The 6,000-nt window shown below is 33.8% G+C and overlaps 1 pseudogene; it reads left to right on the top strand.

The window, feature by feature from the left end:
• Positions 1-1,943: 1,943 nt before the first annotated feature.
• LOC107960829 (putative tRNA 2'-phosphotransferase) lies at positions 1,944-4,683 on the top strand (annotated as a pseudogene).
• The last annotated feature ends 1,317 nt before the right edge of the window (positions 4,684-6,000 follow it).

Here is a 6,000-nt window from a genome sequence, read left to right as displayed (position 1 = left end):
CGGGTAAGGGTGTTACTTTACCCTTCTTTTTCTTTTGTTTTTATATTATTTCTCTTCCTCCTTTCTTTTACTACAGCAGGACATTGAAATCCCCTTCTTCATCGGATTGCAATTTCAGGTATGATTTTCAATTCTACTAACTTTTTCGTTTTCACGTCTTTTTTAGTTTCAGACCTATGCTTATCTTCTTTTATTTCTGTGGGTATTGTGGTTTTCATCTCTGTTTTAGTTTTCAGATTTATGCTTCTTTTTTTTTATTTTTCAGTGTGTTTTTGTTATCAGTTTTGGTGTTCAGCCTTATGAAACACTGCTTATATTTGTCTTTTTAAATCTTGTGATGTTGTCATTTTTTTGATAGTTTATCGCCTGTTATGTGTTTATTTTTTTTCGATTGTTTGTTTTCTGTACTTAAGGACATTTTCTTGCAAATCTTTTGGGTCCTATTTATGAGATTTTACAGTGAAGATATGTTTCTAACAACTATATAAGTATCTACCCTAAAACCCTAACTGATTATGCAGAAAATAAATTGGAATTTCTTGTTTCTTCCCTTTATCGGTCTCCTTCATGTTCCCTTTATTCAACAAGTAAAGCATATATTGTTGAAGAATAAGAAACAGTAATTAAATCATTACTGAGTTTGAAATTCTTCAGACACTAGTTTGATGTATACTGGGTTTAATTTTCATTCTCATTTCTAGGTCCGCGGAGATAATCGGTCTTATCTTGATCCGGTGATATAGCTATTCCAAGAATATTCCATCATTCCTGTCCCGGTTCATTATTTTTGTGCCCGGTCAGCTGTTTTGGCATACCGGGGTCAGATTTTTTTAGTGTTTGGACCGGGATACCTTCGTACTTATCCAGCAAGGGATATCCCGGGTCAGGGGGATATTCTTTTGATGGAACCCGGCATAGGTATATCCAATTTCAGAGATATTTCCGTCGTTTTTTTAGTTTAGCCTTATGTTATGGACAGCTGATAAGCGGTGCTGATACCCAATTCTATGAACCCAACAGTAACTTTAAAATAGCCCAATACCAAAAACAATAAATGCAAACAATATACTGTATTTAAAAAAAAATTTCAAAATTTTCTTTTAAAATAAATAAAATAAAAAAGTCTAGTCCAGAATGTATTTTTGAAAATAAACAATGCCCCTTTATTTTTATGCGTCTCTATCTATAGTTTCAGATATTATGCTTCCTTTTACTAATATTTTAAGTTAGCTTTTGTCATGGTTTTTGGTTTTCAGATTAAAAGAATCAGGCCACTTTGGTGGTTCCCTCTTATTCTTGGATGAATATCAATGCTTTTGTTTGGTTGGTTCCCTCAAATGCGTAATAGGGATCAGTGCTGAATGCTTTGAATGGCCATTCCGATCATGGCCGAATAGAAATAAAGAAAATTCTTCCCAAAATCTCCTTCACACTTTCTCTGCAAATGCGTTCAAAGTTGCTTCTTTATCACAGCGTTACACTTTCAGGTTAGCAGATTTTTCTTTTCAAGTTAATTTCGTTTGGTTTCTGTTCTTGCAATAATCAAATTTGTTTTAAAAGGGTTTTGGTGATGGGTTTTCTTTAAATTTTTCTAAAAATATAAGCTACAACTCAACTCCAAATCTCTGTCTTTGGGGAATAATTTTGTTCTCTTATGGAAACCTATGACTAGAATTGAATTCTTGGAGTCAATTGTATCACCACATAGATCTCTTCCTCTTAATCCTTGTTTTATTATTTCGATTTTGCTGCTGGAGACGACAAAAATAAACTAATTAATGGAAGAGATAACTCAAAATTTGATGAATTTATGTTGTCTGTAATACTCACGCATATCTCTTTTGCAATATTTGTCCTTCTTTAAATTAGAGTTTTATTCCCAAATTTCTTACTGATAATCACTTAGTCTTCATTATCGTATTTTACAGTATTTCAGATTGTTTCAGGTTGGAGATATGGTGCAACAGATGAAAATTTATTAAGAAATATATGTAATAGTGCTTGGAGCAGACAAGCTGATGTCCAGACACTAGAGGGTCAAATGGAAACAGAAGTTATGGTAGTGGGCAGTATAGACGGCTCCTTCAGGTATAAATGGAGTTGGAAATAGATATAGATGTATCTGCATCCTCTTCCAAGTACAAGATGTCTCCGATTCCCTATTATTGTAGTATAAATTCTACTAGTTTAGGTGGATCTACAATTTATTAACATGGGGCATTACTTGTTGGCATTTCTTTGCGTTTATCACATTTATTGGTGTCAAAATACAATATGCTGAAGTGTGTCTTCTGTTACTCTATTGGGAGTAATAACCTCTAGTTTGAAATGGTTGTGTCAGTTCTTCTAGTGGTCATGTATCAGGGTGGGGTGACCTAAACATGCCATACTTCTTGCAACTTGCTGTCAAGTGCGATAACAATTTGGTCTCCTTTCCAATTTTGTTGTGACATTGGAACCTCTACATGTCTTGCTCATCTTTTTGTTCTGCCAATGATCTGGTATTCTTTTGGCGTTACCATCTAACATTACATATCCCTTATTATTGTTGTATTGGAGCTATTACTTGTTGTGATGCATGGTGCATTCTCCTCCCACTGCAACATACATGCAGATGCACTTGTTCTTTCTCACTTCTATTTTTCCGTTCACTGTCTGTTACATTGTATTTCTAAGCATTTGTCTTGTTGATTTGTTATTTTCTACTGGTTGCTATTGTGACATATGTTTAGCTTCTTCGATGGAATTGCAAAGGAACTTATACTGTTCGATAGCACATATATATTATTAATTATTAGATAGGCGGAGTATTTTTTTAAATTTAGGTCTTCCTTTTTAGAAATTCCTAATAATAACCAACTGATCAAATAAACAGCATAAATATGAAACTAAATCAGAATGATAGAAAATTTCAATCAAAATAGGAAAGGATTCTCAAGATTAAACAGTGAACAAAGACAAGAAATGATGTTACAAATTCTACCTCTTTCATATCATCAACAGTTTGTGACCTTAAAGGGATATTAGCAAATGCTCTCATATTCAGCTTCAGCAAATCTTCAACTTTGACAAACCATCACTTCAAATATTCAAATACAGTTCAGTAACCATATGTCGCAGAGTTCGTGTCCTAAAAGAGATTAAACCAAAAAAAAAAAACACTAATGAATAAAATAAATTTAATCGTATATAAAATAAATAAATAAAAAGAATTGGTAAAATGTTTTAATTTGATGAAAACGGCTTCTTTAAAAACTATTTGTGTTTACTTATAAGCGATCTTTGAGCTGTTACCAGTAGTAATTTAGATTCTTGGTCTCCAAAATGTTGGTGTATAAACAATCATGAGAAGGAAAATGTTCATTTTGCAACCAAAAATTTTTTTCATGATTTTTATGTTTATTGATTGTATGCTGTCAGAAAAGATAATAAGCAACATTTTAGCCTTCTTGAGGAAAATGGGGAGCTTCTGATTCGTGCAAACCAAGGCCACACCATCATGGTGATGAATCTTTCTTAAAAATTTATCTTAATTTTCACCTTAGATTATTTTTAGCTGTTGTTTTGAGCATTTTTATTTATGTCTATGCACTTCTAAGGAAGATATTGTATGTCACTTTGGCAGACAGTTGAGTCTGAAAGATTATTGAAACAAATCCTTTCAGCTGATGAAGTGCAATGTAAGAACATCATGTCTCTTAGATTTATGGACTTCCTTTATGCCTTTTTATTTTGCATAATCCTCTTGATTTTCCTTGAGATGATAGTTTGCGTACATGGAACCTATAAGAGGAATTTGGAATCAATTTTGGAGTCGGGTTTGAAGCACATGAAAAGATTGCATGTTCACTTCTCAAGTGGCTTGCTGACTAATGGTGAAGTGATAAGTGGTGAGATATCATGAAATTTCTCTTTACTGGTCCTCTGAACTTTGACATACGAACTCCTTCATTTTACTCTTTATTTTCAATATGCTAGCTCTGTATACGTGTCAAACTGCTTAGCGGTGTTATTATGCTTGTTATCTGCATTTCACCATAGGATTCATGCTAAAGATTATGAAAGGGGATTACTAAGACACCGATATATAACGTGAATTTTAAGCGATAATGGAAAATGACAAGCACTAATCGGCATAAATTGAGTTTTAGTGAATCTAAATGCTGTAGAGGCTTATGATGATTTGTATCTTTTACCCTCTTCAGGTATGGGATGAGATGTTACCGTTTTGATCTATCTTGATGTTAGAAAAGCTTTGGAAGGTAAGCATGCTTGCTTCTTTCAAGTTTCAGTCCAGTGATGATTCTATGAACCGAAGCAATAACTGCAAGTCATGTCTTTCTCACTTTTCTTTAAGAGTCGTGGCCGAACATATATTGATCTGTTCTTGCCAAGCTACGATTCTTAAGTTGTCTTCGCTTGTTTTCTTGATGACTGCAGAAGGCATGAAGCTTTACATTTCAGACAACAAAGTGATATTGACTGAGGGTTTTGATGGGTGGTACCTGTCAAGTGCTTTGAGAAAATAGAATCATGGCCAGATAGAAAACCTATACCTTTCTCAAATGTTTAAAATTGGATGATGAAATGATCAATTTTTCTCTCTCTTTTAAACCTGTGTGATGACAAATTTGTATTGGATCTTATAAAATTCATTTAGTTTGATATTACATCATTGGCATCCATTTCCCTCCAACTTTCCATGATGTTTATGGTCGTGATTTGTTTTTGTTATAATTGTGTTTTAAAGGTATCATGATCGTGTTGTGTTTTGTTTCATAATTGCGTTTGATGTATTCAAGAAGGTATCCAGCAGGTCATGGAGGAAAAAGAAGATTCTTCTAAAGTACAGCAAGAAGGCAGTACTGATAAAAATTCAACTTGATGGCTGATAAGTGCATAATCGGAGATGCATGTGAATACTTCTCCAGCATACCTATTGTAGATACAAGTTTAGAGATTTGGTGGAGCTGGCCTGGCATGAAATCACAAGAATGATACATGTCCTGAGAATTTTCCTGTATTGAGAAAGTGACCTTTAGAACTACAAATATAATGGTATCTCCATTGACAATGTTGACGCCCTTTTCCTATTTATATGCATATATATATTAATGAATTTTGGTCTTCCTGGTATTCTAGGTGATAGTTTATTCTTAATGGAACTTTGGATATGTGGTAAATATTTTCGTTTTGTGGAGTAAATTTTGGTACAAAAATTGCATATTAGTCCAACATCATCTGTGCATTCAATTGAATGTGTTTTTCGTATTTTAAGGATATTGCTTATGGATTCCTCAATGAAGATATCTTTCAATCGCTGCATTAGAGATGGAGATTTGATTATTGTAAATGAGAGGCATGATACTATGAAAGCTGTTAAAGTGTGCGAGAATTTGGCTATTCAAAATCGTGTCGGTGTATTTAAACATTCAAATTGGATCGGGAAGCCATTTGGTTCCATAATTTTCAGCAACAAAGTTGGATTCGTTTACCTATTGGCTCTGACACCGGAGTTATGGACTTTGGTTCTAAGTCATAGGACTCAGATTCTTTAAATTGCGGATATTAGCTTTGTGATTATGTACTTGGAAGTAGTTCCTGGTTGTTTGGTTCTTGAATCTGAGACCAGTAGTGGCTCCAACGGGTAAAGAGTAAAGAGTTTCCTTGCCTTGTCCCTCTCAGTTTTGATGACGTTACAGCGTCCGGCATGTGATAGGCCAGTTTAGGATTATTCTAGTTCAAGAAAAGACCCTTTCAGGAGTTTTGGAGAAATCTCCTCGAATAACCAAGCTTTTGAAGCTTTCAAGTCAATAATCCGTTAAACTAATGAATGGAGGGCTTTAAACAAAGCCAACAGTTGTTTCGGGTTTACCTATTTATTTTAAATATATGTTCAATGCTAAGTGATAAAGAAAAAGTGGAATGGAACAATCGCTGCAATTTTGTCCTATGTTCTTTTCTTCTTTTCCTTTTTCTTGTATAAAAATTGTTCAAAAT

Source organism: Gossypium hirsutum, chromosome D07 (assembly GCF_007990345.1).
Source record: "Gossypium hirsutum isolate 1008001.06 chromosome D07, Gossypium_hirsutum_v2.1, whole genome shotgun sequence".
Taxonomy (NCBI): Eukaryota; Viridiplantae; Streptophyta; class Magnoliopsida; order Malvales; family Malvaceae; genus Gossypium; species Gossypium hirsutum.
Note: the sequence above shows the minus strand (reverse complement) of the source record. Positions and strands in the feature narration are given on the sequence as shown.